This window comes from Cupressus sempervirens, chromosome 3 (genome assembly GCF_028749045.1).
Source record: "Cupressus sempervirens isolate cs-2001-9-10 chromosome 3, ASM2874904v1, whole genome shotgun sequence".
In the NCBI taxonomy this organism is placed as follows: domain Eukaryota; kingdom Viridiplantae; phylum Streptophyta; class Pinopsida; order Cupressales; family Cupressaceae; genus Cupressus; species Cupressus sempervirens.
In genome coordinates this window covers 251,027,680-251,044,357 of record NC_143120.1, presented here as the reverse complement: position 1 = coordinate 251,044,357, position 16,678 = coordinate 251,027,680, and the positions used below count along the sequence as shown (strand labels likewise).

Here is a 16,678-nt window from a genome sequence, read left to right as displayed (position 1 = left end):
TTTTAACTGTTTAAAATAGTAAAACATTAAAAAAAATCATTACAAAACTAATTTATAACTAAGGAAACATAAAATAAAATGTAAAACATAGTAAAATATTGGGAAAAAATGTTGATGTACCTGTTCCGACTGAAGTACTCATGTAGCCCCCTCTCGCTCCATAATCCCAACAACTCATTTCATTCAAATGAGCCACAAATTGCAATTTTCGTAGCTTATATAGTTTTCAACGTTCTGACCATAACTGATTTGGCCGAATTGGTTCCGAATAGAATGTTACAAACACGTGTAGACGTGTCGCATGACCCCTAATTAAATTCTGTAGATTCGATCAGATCCGGTCTAGTTGGATTGGTAAAGTTAGTTCAAAAGGTGACACAGATCTGTACTTTAACCTGGATATGTATAGTGGTGCAAAAAATGTATGCTTCCAAAATAACCTCCATTTATAGATTTTTCCATGACAGGAGAGGTGTCCTTGTTTGAGTAAAAAAGTGACACGTATTGTGCAATATTGGACAAGTATGAGCTTTATGTGGCAAGAGGAATGCCATGTGTCTCGAAGAGTGCCAAGTGTATATTAGGTGATTTCTTGTGAGGGCATGTGTCCTTAGAGGGCACATGGATGTTGCATGAGAGAGCATGTGCCATTTTTGTTTGTTAAGAAGAGTCTCCACATGCTAATGGAAAATACCCTATTTAAGTAATTAATAAAATTGATTTACATGTGACATGTGATGAGGTAGATGGGGTGAAATGAATGGGGTGTAATTAGTTAGGATGTACGATGAAATTATTTAAATGAATTAATGGTAGGTTTAGAATAATTGGGAAATTAATTACACAATAGAAAAACTATATAATAAATGAATAAATCAATTAAATAATCAATTAAAGGGATTTTTTATTGCATTGATTTAATGTGCTCAATTTTATGTGTATACAATATTCAACATATCTAAATTTGTCCTACATAGGTCATAAATGGTATTATCAATTTGATGATTTCTTTTTGGTTGAACCTTAGTATTTGACTTAATTGGTTGTAGCCATTTCTTAGGCTTCTATTTAGTGATGCCCAATGTTGTAGGATATGCTACACACATAAGGGTGAAAAAATGGTTATTTCAAAATGTTTCGCATTACCTACTTGAAGATGCCTCTATAAACATGTACCACAAGCACCCATTTTTGTTTGTAATACTCATACAATACATGAACTCTAGGAGCCGATATGTTTCCTGTAAAAGATGATTTTACAATATTTATGCATAAATGTGTCGGTAGTCTTGTACTATAAGTATCGCTAAGATTTCACAACTCACAAAATTAAAATTTATTAATTTTAATTAGAAGAGGTTGCAAATAGGAAGCTACTAGTAGGAAATTGGTAATCTCCATACAAAATGCACTAAACAACGATTAATAATTTTTGGTAAAAATTTATCAGATTTTATGTGAATTTACAATATAAGACACGAAGACCATAAACATCAAATATTAGAAAAATTCTTAAAAATCTATCGTATTACTCACATTTCCACAAATATATTTGATACGGAGAATAGCATATCATTAGTAATATAACTTTTACTTTTTATGTTTTAATTTCTTTTAACTTAATAATTTTAAAAATAAATAAAGAAAGAATAAACACTCATAATGTCTATAACAACTCATTATAACATCAATACTAATAACAACAACCAACCTCAAGCAATTTTCACTTCTGTACCTATCAAATCTAATGACGCTTGGCTATACAACTATTATTTGCACTCGTGTGACCATTTGTTGACTTCTATTAATTAGACTGAAAAGTAGAAAACAATGGTTATATAATGTTCAAATAATTAATAAATATTAATATTAGATACAATTTATTTGTCAATGCAACACCTTATTGCATAAAACTTGTGAATTGCTGATGTTCAAAATGTGCTAAAAATTAGGGATAAGAGAAATTAATTTATATATTTTATTAAAAAAATATATCTTACAACTTACAAATCCACATATAAGAGTCCAAGTCATTAATCCAATCAAAATCTAAAAAAAATATATATACAAATTTTAGAGTTAACAAATTCGGATGTAGTTTTAAAGAAACATTATATTGATAGGAAAACATTAAATAAAATGATTTTTTATTAGTACAAGAGAGTTCATATAATAACTAGTTAATATGAGTGATCCAAATAGTGTTACAATAGTACTTAGCCTATCCACAAGTACTAATTCGGGGAATAGATTTAAGATCCAAAAGTAATAAAAATATATCAAAGAAGGAAAAATGATTCCCTCCCTCCTTCCTCTTGATTAACGCTCTATCTTTGTAAGAGGATGATCTTTGAATCACGAGACTTCAATGGTTCACGTAGGCCTCATTTGTTTCCCAAATAATTGTGTTAAGAAAAAGTCAATAGTCATTGCACGACAAAGAACGTATTCCTAGTAAAATTGAATAAAGTTATCTTGATAACAAGAGATCTATCATCTAGAGATGAAATTTTGATATTAAAAAATGAGGATCTGAATGTGCTAATTATTTAATTATTGATAATCTTCTGTAAATGACTATGACTATTGTTTGGGTGGGGGGAGAGGATCTTTGTTTTTTGTTTTGTTTTAAAGTTGCTTAATACGAAAAACAAGGAATCTGTTGTTGATGAATGGGGTGAGAGAGTGAGACATACCTGTATAGAAAAGACGACTAAGAATCGACACGCACCATCGACATAGGAGACCCCGCGGAATCATTTTCGAAGTTTAACTTTACGCGGTTTGTCCGATTTCACCGGAATTTTACTGTTGTCGTGAAGCATGTTCAGTGCGATCTAGGAAAGTCCTTGTGTCGAATCGCAGGGAAATATAGCTGAGAATTGACAGGGACCATCGTTGAGGTCCGAAATGTAGTGGGAAAGCACGTTGAAACATCGGAATGAGTGTACGATGAGTGAATGTGTTGTGCTTCAATCCTTTAAAGCCTTCACACTTTCTCTAATTTCGACCAACTCAGTCGAGACTCCTCTCTGAGTTATATATTTGCATCCATCTTTGGCAATTGACTTCATGGCATCTTCCTCGTTATCTCTCAAACGTTCTCGCGGTGAATTTGAAACGGAAACGTTCACCGCATCTAAACGATTATATGATGCATTCATCAACCACCGAAGCCCTGACACGAAAGCTACTGTGGCTTTTGCACTTTACGATTCACTCGAGGAAAAGGGATTCTGTACATTTCTTGAAGATCAGAAATTACAGTTGGGAGATACAATTGAGCCCGGCTTACAAGATGCCATTTGCTCTTCCTCTGTGCAAATTGCCATCTTTTCCAAACGAGATGCGGAGTCCCCATGGTGTCTAAATGAGCTGGTTGACATGCTCAACACCAAGGCTCTATTTATACCTATATTTTGTAACGTGAAGCCTTCTGACCTTCGCTACCCCGACAAGGGAGTTTATAAGCGTGCATTTGCTGAGCATGAAGAAAAGGGGAGATTCAGCAAAGAGAAGCTTCAAGAATGGAAAGAGGCGCTCCGTTCATCTGCAGCTTTCTCTGGCTACGAATTCAACACATCGAAGGGGTAAGGCTTAGGTTATTTTGTTTCTTTTATTTTTCTTGCAAACGTGCATTCCGATTTTGTGATTCTGTGATTCTGTGTTTTTTATTTATTTCTCCAGCTATTGATTTTGAACGCTTTACAAATTGACAGGAATTTCGACGAGCTGTGTACAAAGATTTGTTTGGCTGTGGAACGCGAGGTAGGAAAGAAGGGCTTTTCAAAAGTTGCAGATGTTGCAGGGTCAACAAGTAGATTGGCACAGTGCAAGAAATCAAGTCTTCTGCCCAGAGATTCACATCCGGTGGGCATCGATTCCAAAGTTGAAGAATTAAAAGGCTTCTTGGAAAACCCAGAATTAAAAGTCTCGGGAAGACGTTTCTTCTCCAAAATGTCTACACTGCCTTGAAATCGGGTATGATTATTCAATTTGGCTTGGTATTTCTAAATCTTATTCTGTCAAGAACTTACAAGAAGATATAGCCTCCCAGATAGGTGGTTTAATGATCGAGAACTTAACTGAAGAGAGAGCGGCTGAATTGATTCAGGACCGTCTCCAAGGGAGTCGATGCCTTATTGTGTTGGATGATCTGTGGACGTTGTGGACAGAAGATTATATCTTAGATAAACTTGGTCTGCCGGATGATAAAGATTGTAAAATTGTGATAACCACAAGAAATGAGGGGTTTGCTCAAAACTTAAAAGCTCATACTTATGAGATGGAACTTTTGTCAAATAAAGACAGTTGGGGAGCTGTTCTGCTTAAATAGGGCGCCATTGCATTTGGAGGAGGTGGGTCGTGAAATTGTAAAGCAATGTGGAAATTTGCCACTCGCTATCGAAACGACAGTAGCATCTCTCGCCAACACAAGATCTCTCAGAAAATGGGAATCCAAGCAGTATGAGCTTCAAAAGGCAGTTACCCACTTTGGAGAGCATGACCCTGTCATGAATATATTAATGTTGATTTACGATTCCTTGCCTCAACATCTCAAACCCTGTTTTGTTTATTTATTTTTTTGTCTTCGCCGAGCATGTTGTTGTCAGTTTTAATTTCTGCTCACCTCCCACCATCGTCGGTAGCAGACAATGAGCCGTCCCAGCCGTTTCAGCCGTTAGCCATTCATTGTTTGGTTGCTGGAAGATGAGGACCAAAATCGGGTTATCAGAGGCAAAACTAGGTTTTGCAAAAAAAAATTGGTGTTTGGTTGGTTAAAATTATAACCTGGTTTTCAATTTCATCTTCCAATTTTGGTCAAAAATTAAAAGAAGTTTCTTCCAACAAAAAGGTGGAATTCGAAATTAAAACCAGGTTTTGAATTTTATGACAGTTTTAATAATAATATTGTAGGGTCCACAGTATATTCATCTTCCCTGTCAACCAAACAGACCATTGGCTTTCCAAACCACAAAACTAGGTTTTCGAAAATCTGGTTATAAGATAACCTGGTTATGTCAAAAAAATCATCTTCCCCAACCAAACGGGACTTAATGAATGCACTATAATATTTTATATATTATGTAATAAGTGTGGTCAGTCCTGAGGCTTATGTGATGCATAAATAGAGGCTTATGTAATGTATTTCAGCAAGGCCGTAAGGCAATGAAATAAATTTTATTTATTGTTTAGCTTTGCCTTCCGATATGTGCTTTGCCTTCAGATGCGGAGATAGACCCTGAATATCTGGTTTATCTATGGATGGCAAAGGGATTCATCCCTGGAGCAGCAGGAGAGGAGCAGTGGAATATCGCCTGGGATTGCCTAGACCGACTTGCTCAGTTGTGTCTGCTTCATCTTAGAGACGAACAAGAAGGGGATCCGTTTGGTTTAGCCAAATATTATACAGTTCATGATCTGTTGCATGATTTGGCCATAAACATTTCAAGTGAAAACAAATGTGCTTTTTCTCTTGAGGAAGCCTCCACACATAGCCATGGTGGCATTGGCTGGTGCCGGCTTTTATTGGCCTTCCTGAAAATTCAGTGATGCCTTTTTCTTCGATTTCGTTCACATCTCCCGCAAGGAAAAAAATTCGTACTGTTCAATTTCAATAATTCAGCTGGTCACAGTCGTAGTCGTGCCATTTACTTCAACTGTAATATTTTCTAGTCAATAGAAGTCGTGATCATTGGCACCTTGCAACGAAGTTCCTCTCAAGAAGCATTAGACTCCCTTCTTATCATTTATAATTTTCGACGGAATTGTGGGGCTCTGTAAGTGTCCAAAACAAACAGAGTTGGTGGTATTTTTGAATTTTTTCTGTTAATATTGCAAATTCCGAATATTTCTTGAAGGGGATAATGATTATATCTTTTGATCAGAGGGCAAAATTGAACAAACCCAAATGAAATTCTCACAGACATTGATCTGGACCTTGACGGGATTTCTGCTGTTGATGCCGATTTGTTGGGTATCTTGCTGTCCAGAAGATGAAAGAAATTCTCTCTTGGATTTCAAGCGTGGCCTTCACGACCCCTCTGGTCGACTGAAATCGTGGAGCAATTCCACGGACTGTTGCCACTGGAAAGGAATCCAATGTGATAATGTTAGAAAGCATGTTATTCAATTGGATCTCCACAATCCTTTCAGCAACAATCCGGAGATGGGTTTACGGAATTCAACCAACGATGCTCATCCCAAGATCTTTTCCAGATCACTTTTTGTTGGTAGAAGCTTCAGCCGGTTCCAGAGAAAATAAGAGACATGAAACATCTGAAGTTTTTAGTTTAATCTGTTTTGCAATGCCCAGGTGGATATGTGATTTGTCAAACCTGAGGGAATTGGCCCTAATTGGTTGTCACTGTGTTGAATATCCGGAGTTACAATCAATGCCCAATCTAGTGAAATTGGCGTTGGACGACGATGAATTGTGCAAAGAATTTCCAACGGCGTTTGGCAAGTCGGGAGCATTTCCAAACCTTCGCTTTTTCACAATCTTTGACTTGAAAATTTTAGAGAAGTTTGCCTTCAGTATTTGAACCTGCACAATTGTGTCAAATTGAAGAAGCCGGAAGGAGAATTAAAATATTTGGAAAGATTAAAGGTGTCTATTTCGTGAAATTCGTGGAAGATGGGGAATAAAAATAGTTGCAAGTTCTATCTTTTTTGTGTGCTGACATAAGCTGAAACAGTTTAGGGAGAGAGCATACCTACATTTTGTTGGAGTTTGAAATTATAACTGATTGTCTGAAGCCTCCGAATGATTTTATTCCTGAGCATCTCGTTTACTTCCGAGCAACTTGAAGGAGCTTGAGCAGCATAAGCTGCTGAACAATGTCGGCAAAATAATATTAATTGATACTTAGAAATTTTATTTCATGTTTCACCGTAACTTAGCAACTAAGTTTTTGAAGCAGCCCTATCAATTACTTAGCAGGTGAAGTTTCATGATTTATAAATAGGGAGAAGGCAACATTCCAAGGAGAGTAGCAGAGGCGCAAAAAAACAGAGCATATAGCAGACAGAAAACAGAGCAACCTTCCTCTGTTTGTCATTGAGTGTTTACAACAGCAGTTGTAGCTTAATATTTTTTGTGTCTGTACAGCAGTGATTTCTCCAGACTGTTGTAAAGCTCATAGAAGCTTGATTGAACTTGGTATGCAGCCATTGAGTGTTGGAGATTTTGTATTTTGTATCAGCAGTAGTTATTTGCTGTAGAAGTTCATTTACAGATTACTAGTTGTAATCCATTTTGAATATACATGCAAGCAAGAAATTGCACATCTCCTCTTATGATTTGATTGTCTCCATTTGAATCTTTATTCTGTTGTGCATTTGATTGTTGGAAAAGACAGAGCAACAATCCATGTTCTTGTTTTATGATTTGGGGTTTATTTTCATAGTTTACATGGTGGGTTAACACGTCTGGTTCATAGTGTTAACATTGCTCCACATTAACTATTTTAGATTGTTCTTTTGCAGAGTAAATTTGTTTCTTTCTATTGCTAAGTAAACTCAGTTTCTTCTATTGCCGAGTAGCTTATCTATGCTTATTTTTTGAAAGTTAACCCCTGATCCATTCATTTATTATTCTTTACATGGTATTAGAGCTATTAAGCCCTTCATCCTAGTGAGTTCCGGCATTTGTGTTTGTTGGGTGTTTTTGAAGATATTATGCAAGAGACATGGCTGGAGATGAGATAAAAGTTTAGCAGCAATCACCATCCTTTAATGGACAGAACTATCATGTTTGGGCGAGAAACATTGAGACCATCATGATAGCTAATGATTTGTGGGAGCTTGTGATAACTGGTTTCACAAATACCACAAACCCTGTTCAATTCATTGCCCTCACAAACAATCAAAAGACTCAATTGAGAGAGAGAAGAAGAAAAGATGCTAAGGCAATGAACATGATTGAAATAGCCTTAACAAAGGCCTTATTTTTGAGAATAGCAGCAGCTAGTTATTCCCAAGTAGCTTGGGATATTCTCGAGGCTATATTCAAAGGGACTAATCAAGTTTGTGTTGTGAAGTTGCAGATGCTTCGAAGAGAGTTTGAATATCTTCTTATGAAAGAAAATGAATCTATATATTAGAGTTCAACACTAGAGTCTCCACTTTGTTTAACCAGATGAAAGTAAATGGAGAAGAGATTGAAGAACAAAGAGTTGTGGAGAAGATCTTGAGGAGTTTACATCAAAAGTTTGATACACTTTTGATTGCTATTGAAGAGTCAAAAGAATCGTCCGAATTGATTGTTGATGAGTTGATGGGATCATTCCATCCTTATGAGCATCCTATTAATAGATTAGCAAATTATTTTCAAGAGCTCGCTTTTAGAGCGCACGCCAATGCAAGAGGCAGGGGGAGAGGAAGAAACAACTCTGGATGTGATTCTAGAGGGAAGATGATGTGGTAACTCTGGACAAAGAAACATTGGAGGAGAAATCTCAGCAAATAGCCCCCGAGGAGGAAGAAAAAATGACATCTCTAATAAGAGCAATGTTGAATGTTATTGTTGCTACAAGTTTGGGCATTATACAAATGAATGTTGTAAGAAACAAAGTGACCAACCACAACAACATGTTAATATTGCTAATGAAAACGTTGGAGAGAAAAATCAATACAACCTTTATCATGTGCAATATTGGTGAAGAAGACAGTCCTGAAGTTTGGTACTTGGATAGCGGGATATGGACTGTAGTAACCACATGAGTGGTAATGAAAGTATGTTTTCTTTCATTGGTAAAAATTATAAATCTGAAATCAAGATGGGGAACAATGAAACTGTTCCTGTGGTGGACAAAGGATTTGTTATGATCCGCACCAAGAAAGGTGAGAAGAAAGAAATTTAGAATATTTATTTTGCCCTCAGTATAAAGCACAATATAATGAGTGTTGGACAACTCATATAGAATGGATACAAATTGCTGTTAGAAAATGACCATTGTGTCATTCATGAGAAAGATGGGAGCAAGAAAGTTGTTGCAGCAATCTAAATGATGAAGAACCAAATGTTTTCATTGAAGATTGAGAATTGTTTCAGCTCTCAATCAGTTGCTACACCTCCCAAGCAAGTGACTACAATAGTACAAAATCAATAAGATTTTAAAAGCGTGATTCAAGACCCCTCCAAGCTATGACATCTATGGTATGGACATCTTGGCTATGCTAGTTTGAATTTGTTATCTAAGAAAAGGATGGTGGATGGTTTGCCAAGTGTTGGAGAGTCCAGTACCAAGTGTGAGGCTTGCATTTTTGGTAAGCAACATAGGCTGCCCTTTAATTTTGGTAATTCCACAAGGGCTAGAGAACCATTAGAGTTGGTGCATACCAATTTGGTAGGCCATGTGCAAGTTACTTCCATAGGAGGGAGTACTTATTTTATGACCTTCATTGATGATTTGAGTCATAAAATATGGGTATATTTTCTGAGAAATAAATTTGATGCTTTTAATAAGTTCTTAGAGTTTAAAACCCAAGTTGAAAAAGAAAGTGGACATTGCATCAAAGTCCTAAGGTCAGATAGAGGAGGAGAGTATACCTCCAATATTTTTGTGAATTTTTGCAGGAAAAATGGTACAAGAAAGGAGCTAACAACCAGTCATACTCCACAACAAAATGGAGTGGCTGAAAGAAAGAATAGAACTATCGTTGAGATAGCAAGGAGTATGTTGAAAGAAAAAGGTCTTCCAATTGAATATTGGGGAGAGGCTATAGTGACAACAATTTACTTGATTAATAGAAGTCCTACAAAAGCAGTTCATGATAAGATACCTCTTGAGGCATGGGAAAAACTTGGATGGTTGAACACTTGAGAGTGTTTGGGTGTGTAGCACATACACACATACCAAAGGAGAAAAGATAAAAGTTTGATGATAAAAGTGAGAAGTGTATTTTTACGAGTTATAGTTCAGAATCTAAAGCATATAGATTGTATAACCCTCTTACCATAAGGATCATTATTTCAAGAGATGTTGAGTTTTTAGAGCATGAGTCATGGGATGGCTCGGTGGATGCACCATCTAGCACTTTAAGTAAAGTGCCTATTATTGATGAAAATAATGACTTGGATGATCAACAAGATGAAGCAACAACAAAAACAAAAGGCTCCAAACAACTCTAGATTGCTCCTGACAGAAATAGGTTGAAAGAAAAGCAACAAGAGACAACTAGACAATCAACTTCGAAAACCTCCAAATAGATCTAGATTCAACCTTCACAACATAGCAGCGACAGTGAGAGTTTAGGTCCTACTCTCGCCTCCCTTCTACAAAAAAATACTAAAAGTCTTAAGGAGATATATCAAGATGAAAGGTTTAATGATTTTGATGAGAACAATAATTTTGCATTATTTTGTCATAGTGATCTAGTTTACTTTGAAGAAGATGTGAAAGAAGAAAAGTGGTGTGAGGCCATGGATGAGGAAATATATGCAATACAGAGAAATGAAACTTGGGAGCTAACTAATTTACCTCCCAACAAGCAAGCTATTGTGTGAAATGAGTGTATAATGTTAATGTTTAGCATCAGTAAAAGTAATGATGTTATGCAATTTTTGTGTATTAGACACATGCAAATTTGTAACAGGTTCATCTAATAATATTCATTGATGTTACTTACATATATATGTTAAGGTGATTGTCGTAACATATGTTTGATAACATCATCGACATGTAATATTATGTTCAGATTATTGACAAACATCTTAACATGTTCAAATTATATGCCATCAGGAGTCTTGTATTACTACTGATTATGTTGGTTTAGTTTAACTAACATTAGTTAGTTGTGCCTCCATAGAGACATAACCCTACATGGCCATGTAGAGTCATGAATCTATGGGGCATGACCCTTCTCACATCTATATAAACAAGTGCAGACCGATGGGAATGTCATCAATCCAAGGCATCACAAACCTAGCGATCTGCACTTTAATCTTGCAAAATATATTCTCAACATTTTGCTCTGCGATTTGATTTAAAAGACTATCACCATATTCATTCTACAATCTGTGTTATCAGTGATATACATTGAGGGATATTCTGCATCTCAACAACTCAAGATCATTCATCATTTGAAGAATAATTCTGCACTGCAGTTATTCAAGTAATAATATCTATTGGTATTCATATCTACTATAATAGTTTTATCTATCAGAGATCACTAAATCTAGCATGGTATCAGAGCCATTCTGATAAGAAAATTAATCACTTAGAATTAAATCTAAAGTCTCAGATTTACATAAGTTAAATTATATTCTTAAATCAAAATGGTGAATCATGCAAGGCTAGAAGATAGGTTTGAGGATGCATCAAAATTTTTATCATGGAAAATTAGAGTCATGATAATATTAAGAGAAATTGAATTAGAGGAGTATATTGAATCAAATATATCCATGCCTGAAAATGATCCAGAGAAAGTAACATGGAAAAGACACAACAACAAAGCAATGAGAATTATAATAGATTCTATAAAAGATCATATTCTTCCATCCATATCCAGTCTCAAGGCTACATTTGAGATGTTTTCTACTATAAGAGATACATTTGGAATCAACAATACTGGTAGATTATTAACCCTAAAAAAAGATCTATTATAAATAAAGATGAAAAATGAAAAATCTATTACATCCTACTTTCTAAGGATTTCTGAATTAAAAGATCAACTTGCAACAATGAAAAATTGAGTTGATGACAAAGAACTCAACATGATAGCATTAAGAGGTCTTCCTCTATCTTGGGAAACATTTATTCGAGGATTAAGCTCTCGACCTAAACTTCCTAAATTTGATTTACTAAAAAATGAATGCACACAAGAAGAATCAAGATTAGTGTCAAGAGGACTAAGTATAAATCAGGAGGGAGATATTCAAGCACTTCATGCAAATTCAAACAAGAAAATAAAATTCAAACATAATAGAAGAGAAATTGACAAATCATATAAGAAATGTGATTGGTCCAAAGTTAGATGTTTCAAATGTGACTCCCATAAATTCTGCCCTGAAAAGAAGAGAATTCAAGTAGCCTTAGCAAAAATCAAAGGAGAGGAAGTAGAGAAAGAAGAAAAAGAAAACTATGCTTTTTACTTAGCCCTTTCAAGTGAATTAAACTCAAACAAAAACACTTGGGTCATAGACAGTGGAGCATCTCAGCACATCACTAGTTTTAGAGACAAATTTGAAACTTTCTTAGAACACTCCTTAGAAGAAGTTACCATTGGAGATAACTCTACTCATCCTATCAAAGACATTGGTTCCTGTTTAATTTACCTAAATTTAGGAATTACTCTTCAACTCAAAAATGTTTTATATGTACCTAGAATAAAAAGAAATCTAGTCTCTATTTCTGGTCTTGCTGATCAAGGATTCATAATCACTTTTCAAGAGGAAAAAGTCCTATCTTGGCCAAAGAACTCTAATATCAAGAAAACCATTTCCATCAAATTCTCTTAAAACCACTTTGGGAAACCTTTGACTCTCTTCATCTTATTGATACTGATAAGGTTATCAAAGTTTACATGATGTAACCTTTTGTGCCATAGCCATACATCATCAATTTCTACAAGAAAAGTAGCACTATTCATGTCAAGATAAAATAGATTACCTCTAGTCTAATCTCCATTTCCAATAAAATTTTCATCATTGTCATAGATCTTAGCTTTCCTATTATCAAATTCAACCTTGCAACCTAAACTGTTTAGTTGTGACATACATAACATGTTATAGTTAAGTCCTTCTACATAATAAGCATTGTCACACATGATCTTATCTATCAGTCTGATTGATCACTTTCCTTTTGACAAACATGGTGCACCATTACCAAACCTTACACTATTACCATTATAATATTTAAAGGTAGTGAACTTACTTTTATCTCGAGTCATGTGATGTGAACATCCACTATCAATGGTCCATCTATCACTCTTGTTCACATAAGACACTAATGTAGTTGCCTCATCTTCATCTGAGTCATCTTTCATTGCAAAATACACCACTTCATCATCATGATCATCAAATTCTTCATTTGATTCTTCTTCAACAATATAGCATGCTTTCTTTCCTTTGTCTTTATAATCTTTTTTGTTCTCATCCCTGTTACCTCAGAATATGTCTCCACTTCTATTGATTCTTTTCTCTAGACACCATGCACCAATATGACCAGCCCCATTACAATTGAAACATATGATAGGTAACATACCTTTTTATTTGTCTTTGCGCTTGTAAAATCTCATAGCCAAAAACACTTCAATCTCTTCTAAATCTTCTTCATCTGCATCACTGTCACTGGAAACATGCTTAATCTTTTTCTTCTTCTTGTCCTTAGGTTCCTTCAATGTTACTTTAGCTTGAAAAGTATAATTAATATGTTTAGATTTGAAATTATTAATATTAGAAAGTTCAAAAGCACTGAGTCTACCAATCAAATCTTCAAGTGTAAGATTGCTACCAGAGGCACACCTTAGTTCCTTGAATTGCAAAAAATCTAATAGCATAAATAGGCAATAGGGTTCTCAATATTTTACTTATTTGATCATAGTCTCATCATCAACGATTCCATTTGCTTCTTTGATTGCATTAATAATGTCCTTGACTCTTGTGCAGTATTGTACTATGGTCTCACCTTCTTACATTCTCATTTTATCAAACTCTCCTCTTAAACTTTCAGCTTTGGCTCTTAAAACATTCTTATCTCCTCCATAAATTTTCTATATGGCATCCCACATCTTCTTTATAGTGTCACATCCCTTGATGTCCTCAAATTCTGAGTAGCATAGGGCAGATGCAATCTCCAACATTGCTTGGTTGTGCTCTTTCTTCTTTTTCAAATCATCAGTAGTAGCATCACCAGAAAGATCCACATGTTCAACATCAATAGTTGACTGAGTATAATCTCCAAGTCATCTTAGGTGAAGTTTCATCAGGCTTTCCCATACAGGGAAATATTCTATGTTGAGTTTGGGCGCCTACTTTCTATACATCTTGATCTTTAGCTTCTAGTATCTTCAAAGTGTCCACTCACAAGAACACAACTCTGATACCAATTATTGGAATGCTTAGAATAACTGAGAGGGGGGGTGAATTAGTTATCCAAGGTTAAAATTTATAGATAAACAATTTTATCACTTAACACAATCAGATCCATATACCCATCTCATTGCATGCATCATTAGATCATCCAATTTCTAAATACTTTGTAGGTTACTGTCCTAGGTCAAAATAACTTTGCAAAAATGTAAAATAAAATATAATAGAATTAAACACACATTTGACACAAGGATTTTATGTGGAAACCCAATTTGGGATAAACCACTAGTAACATGTTACTAATTCTCACTCTTACGAAGTGATGCTCTGTTAAAGGCCAAACCTATTAAAGGTTACAATAAACACCATTAAATGTGACCTGGTTAAATGATTTCAATCACCCTATAAGGAGTGAGCCTTGTTAAAGGACTTTATAAAATTCCACTAGAATGTCACCCAATTAAAGAATTTACAAATTACTGTTAATCAACCTTAATCTAAAGGATTTATCCTAAATGATAAAATTTCTAGAAAGTAACAGTATGACTATGATATGATAATAAAATAACTCACTTGTAGATAACATATCTCACATTTAGTCCTTCTTACTTCTTGGCATTCATCCTCTTAATTTCTTTAGCTTATTCACCCTTTAAGCTCTCAAATCCTTAAGCCTCCTTGCTTAGTTTTCCAAATGCAAATTCATTCACTTAGCCACCATATGAAGCAACACCTTAGACTTGCAGTCTTTCATAAATTCAGACCATTCTCCTTTGCTCCACACTTTCTTCTGGCTTGTTATCTTCTTAAATAGAGAATTTAGATCTTTTTCTACTTTATCTCAATCATACATCTTAGGGTTAGGTAGGATTCATTGAATCTAACCATCTTTCTATTTTGTTCCTCTAGAAACTTCCTTTCTTTGAATTTGTCTCAAAATAGTTTACCTTGAATTATGTGCCACCAACTCATCAAATCTATCTTCCACATGCTTCACAAAATTTAAGAAATTGTTTATGTTAGCTCAGATTCGATGAATCTTTGATTAAACTCTTTTTACTATCACTTGGCATCAACATGTTGTCACTTGGCACCGACAATATTCTAACACTTGGCCAACACTAGTTCACTCAACACACACTAAAGTTTATTGATGCTCGACATCAACTAAACTTTACTCGACTTCTGCCATTTTTCTTCTTTGCTTGACACCTATTGATTTTCACTCATATTTCATTATTTTCTACTTGGGTTGCACTAAATTTTCTCAGCTTCCTCTATTCACTCGGTCAAGCTTGGCATACACTTCTCTTTACTTAATCTTCTTCTAGTCTTTGCATGAGTAATCTTTCATTCCAGACTTAGGTAGATAAATAATACACTATATCAGCAATGTCTTACTTGGTCTTAGTATTTATTTTATATAACAAATAACTCAACCTTTCCTTAGGTTCTCTTGTTATCCTTTCTTTTCAAATCATCTTCATCAATCAACTCTAATGAGAGCATTCATACCAAATTAGCAACCAACAAGTAGTAGGTTTGACATTAGTGACAAAATAATGATTGTTCCATACAAGTTCCATCAACTTGATCTCTCTCCTCAATCATCAATCTTTCTCTTAACAATCTTATCTCAACATATAGACAATAAGTGATGAGCAATGCAAAATATACATTCAAGTTAGGAATGATACAAAATTTGAGGTAAACCATTTCAAACCGATATGTACAAGACATTTAATAGTGGTAGAGGTTGTTACAAATATTGTTATGTATTTTATGATGTGGATCACAAATCCTTATGTTTTGTAATGAAAAAATCAGATGAAGAGGTGAAATAAGGAAGCATCTAGAAAACTCTTTATGAAATCTTTAAATAGAGGAGATCTAGATCTATTGTGATACAGTGTGAGAAGAGTATGGTGATATGAAGGAGCAAACAAACTATTAGTTTGATCATAAAGTAGATTAAGTGTGATAGTGAGAGCATTGTAGAAGAGGCAAAGAAGATAGAGAATCGACCTTGTCAAATTAGTGAAGGAAAATAAAGCTAAATCAGATCAAAGATCAGATTGATGAGAGGTGATATGAAAACAACTTATCAAAGTAGACCGAGGATCAGGTACTAAATTAGTTTTACAAATTGACAGGGATAATCTCTTAACAAATCTTTGTAAATCTCCTAATAGAGTTCTTACTTTGTTGTAGTTGTAAAATCCTCTAATAGGGTGAGATTTAACAATCTCAAAATTTTTTAATAGGGTAGACCCCTCAGAGGCTAGAGCATTGGATATGGTAAAACATTGTAACCCTAACATGTTAATTTTATTACTATAGTAGTGAATATTTGTGGGTGTCATCCACACCTTGGTTTTACCTTCACCTTGGAGGGTTTCCAAGTAACCAAATCTTTGTGGCATATGATTACTTTTCATGCATGTGATTGATAGATAAGATCTATATGTTATTATAGTTTGATTATATAAGTTATGCATGCAATTATATGTGATATGGTAAATGTGGTGAATGCACTATAGTACTGTGAAAAGGTTAAAAGTGTTATAGATCCTGATTCAACACCCCCCTCTTTTAGTATCTTGGTTTCTAATTTAGAGTTCCAACACACATTACATCAAAGAA

General features: G+C 34.8%; 1 long non-coding RNA gene and 3 pseudogenes across 2 annotated transcripts; 2 read left to right on the top strand and 2 right to left on the bottom strand.

The window, feature by feature from the left end:
- The window catches only part of LOC149565809 (protein TOPLESS-RELATED PROTEIN 2-like), a 53,905-nt pseudogene extending 51,145 nt beyond the window's left edge, over positions 1-2,760 (bottom strand).
- A 119-nt stretch (positions 2,761-2,879) lies between these two features.
- Positions 2,880-7,316, top strand: LOC149565807 (disease resistance protein Roq1-like; annotated as a pseudogene). Its single transcript, XR_016362068.1, has 2 exons — positions 2,880-3,590; positions 3,720-7,316. The product of XR_016362068.1 is annotated as a disease resistance protein Roq1-like (transcript).
- Positions 5,266-7,316, top strand: LOC149565808 (uncharacterized). Its single transcript, XR_016362069.1, has one exon. It is a non-coding gene; the product is annotated as an uncharacterized LOC149565808 (long non-coding RNA).
- LOC149565806 ((1S)-1,7-diacetoxy-luvungin A aldo-keto reductase-like) overlaps positions 5,921-16,678 on the bottom strand; it is a 33,831-nt pseudogene continuing 23,073 nt past the window's right edge.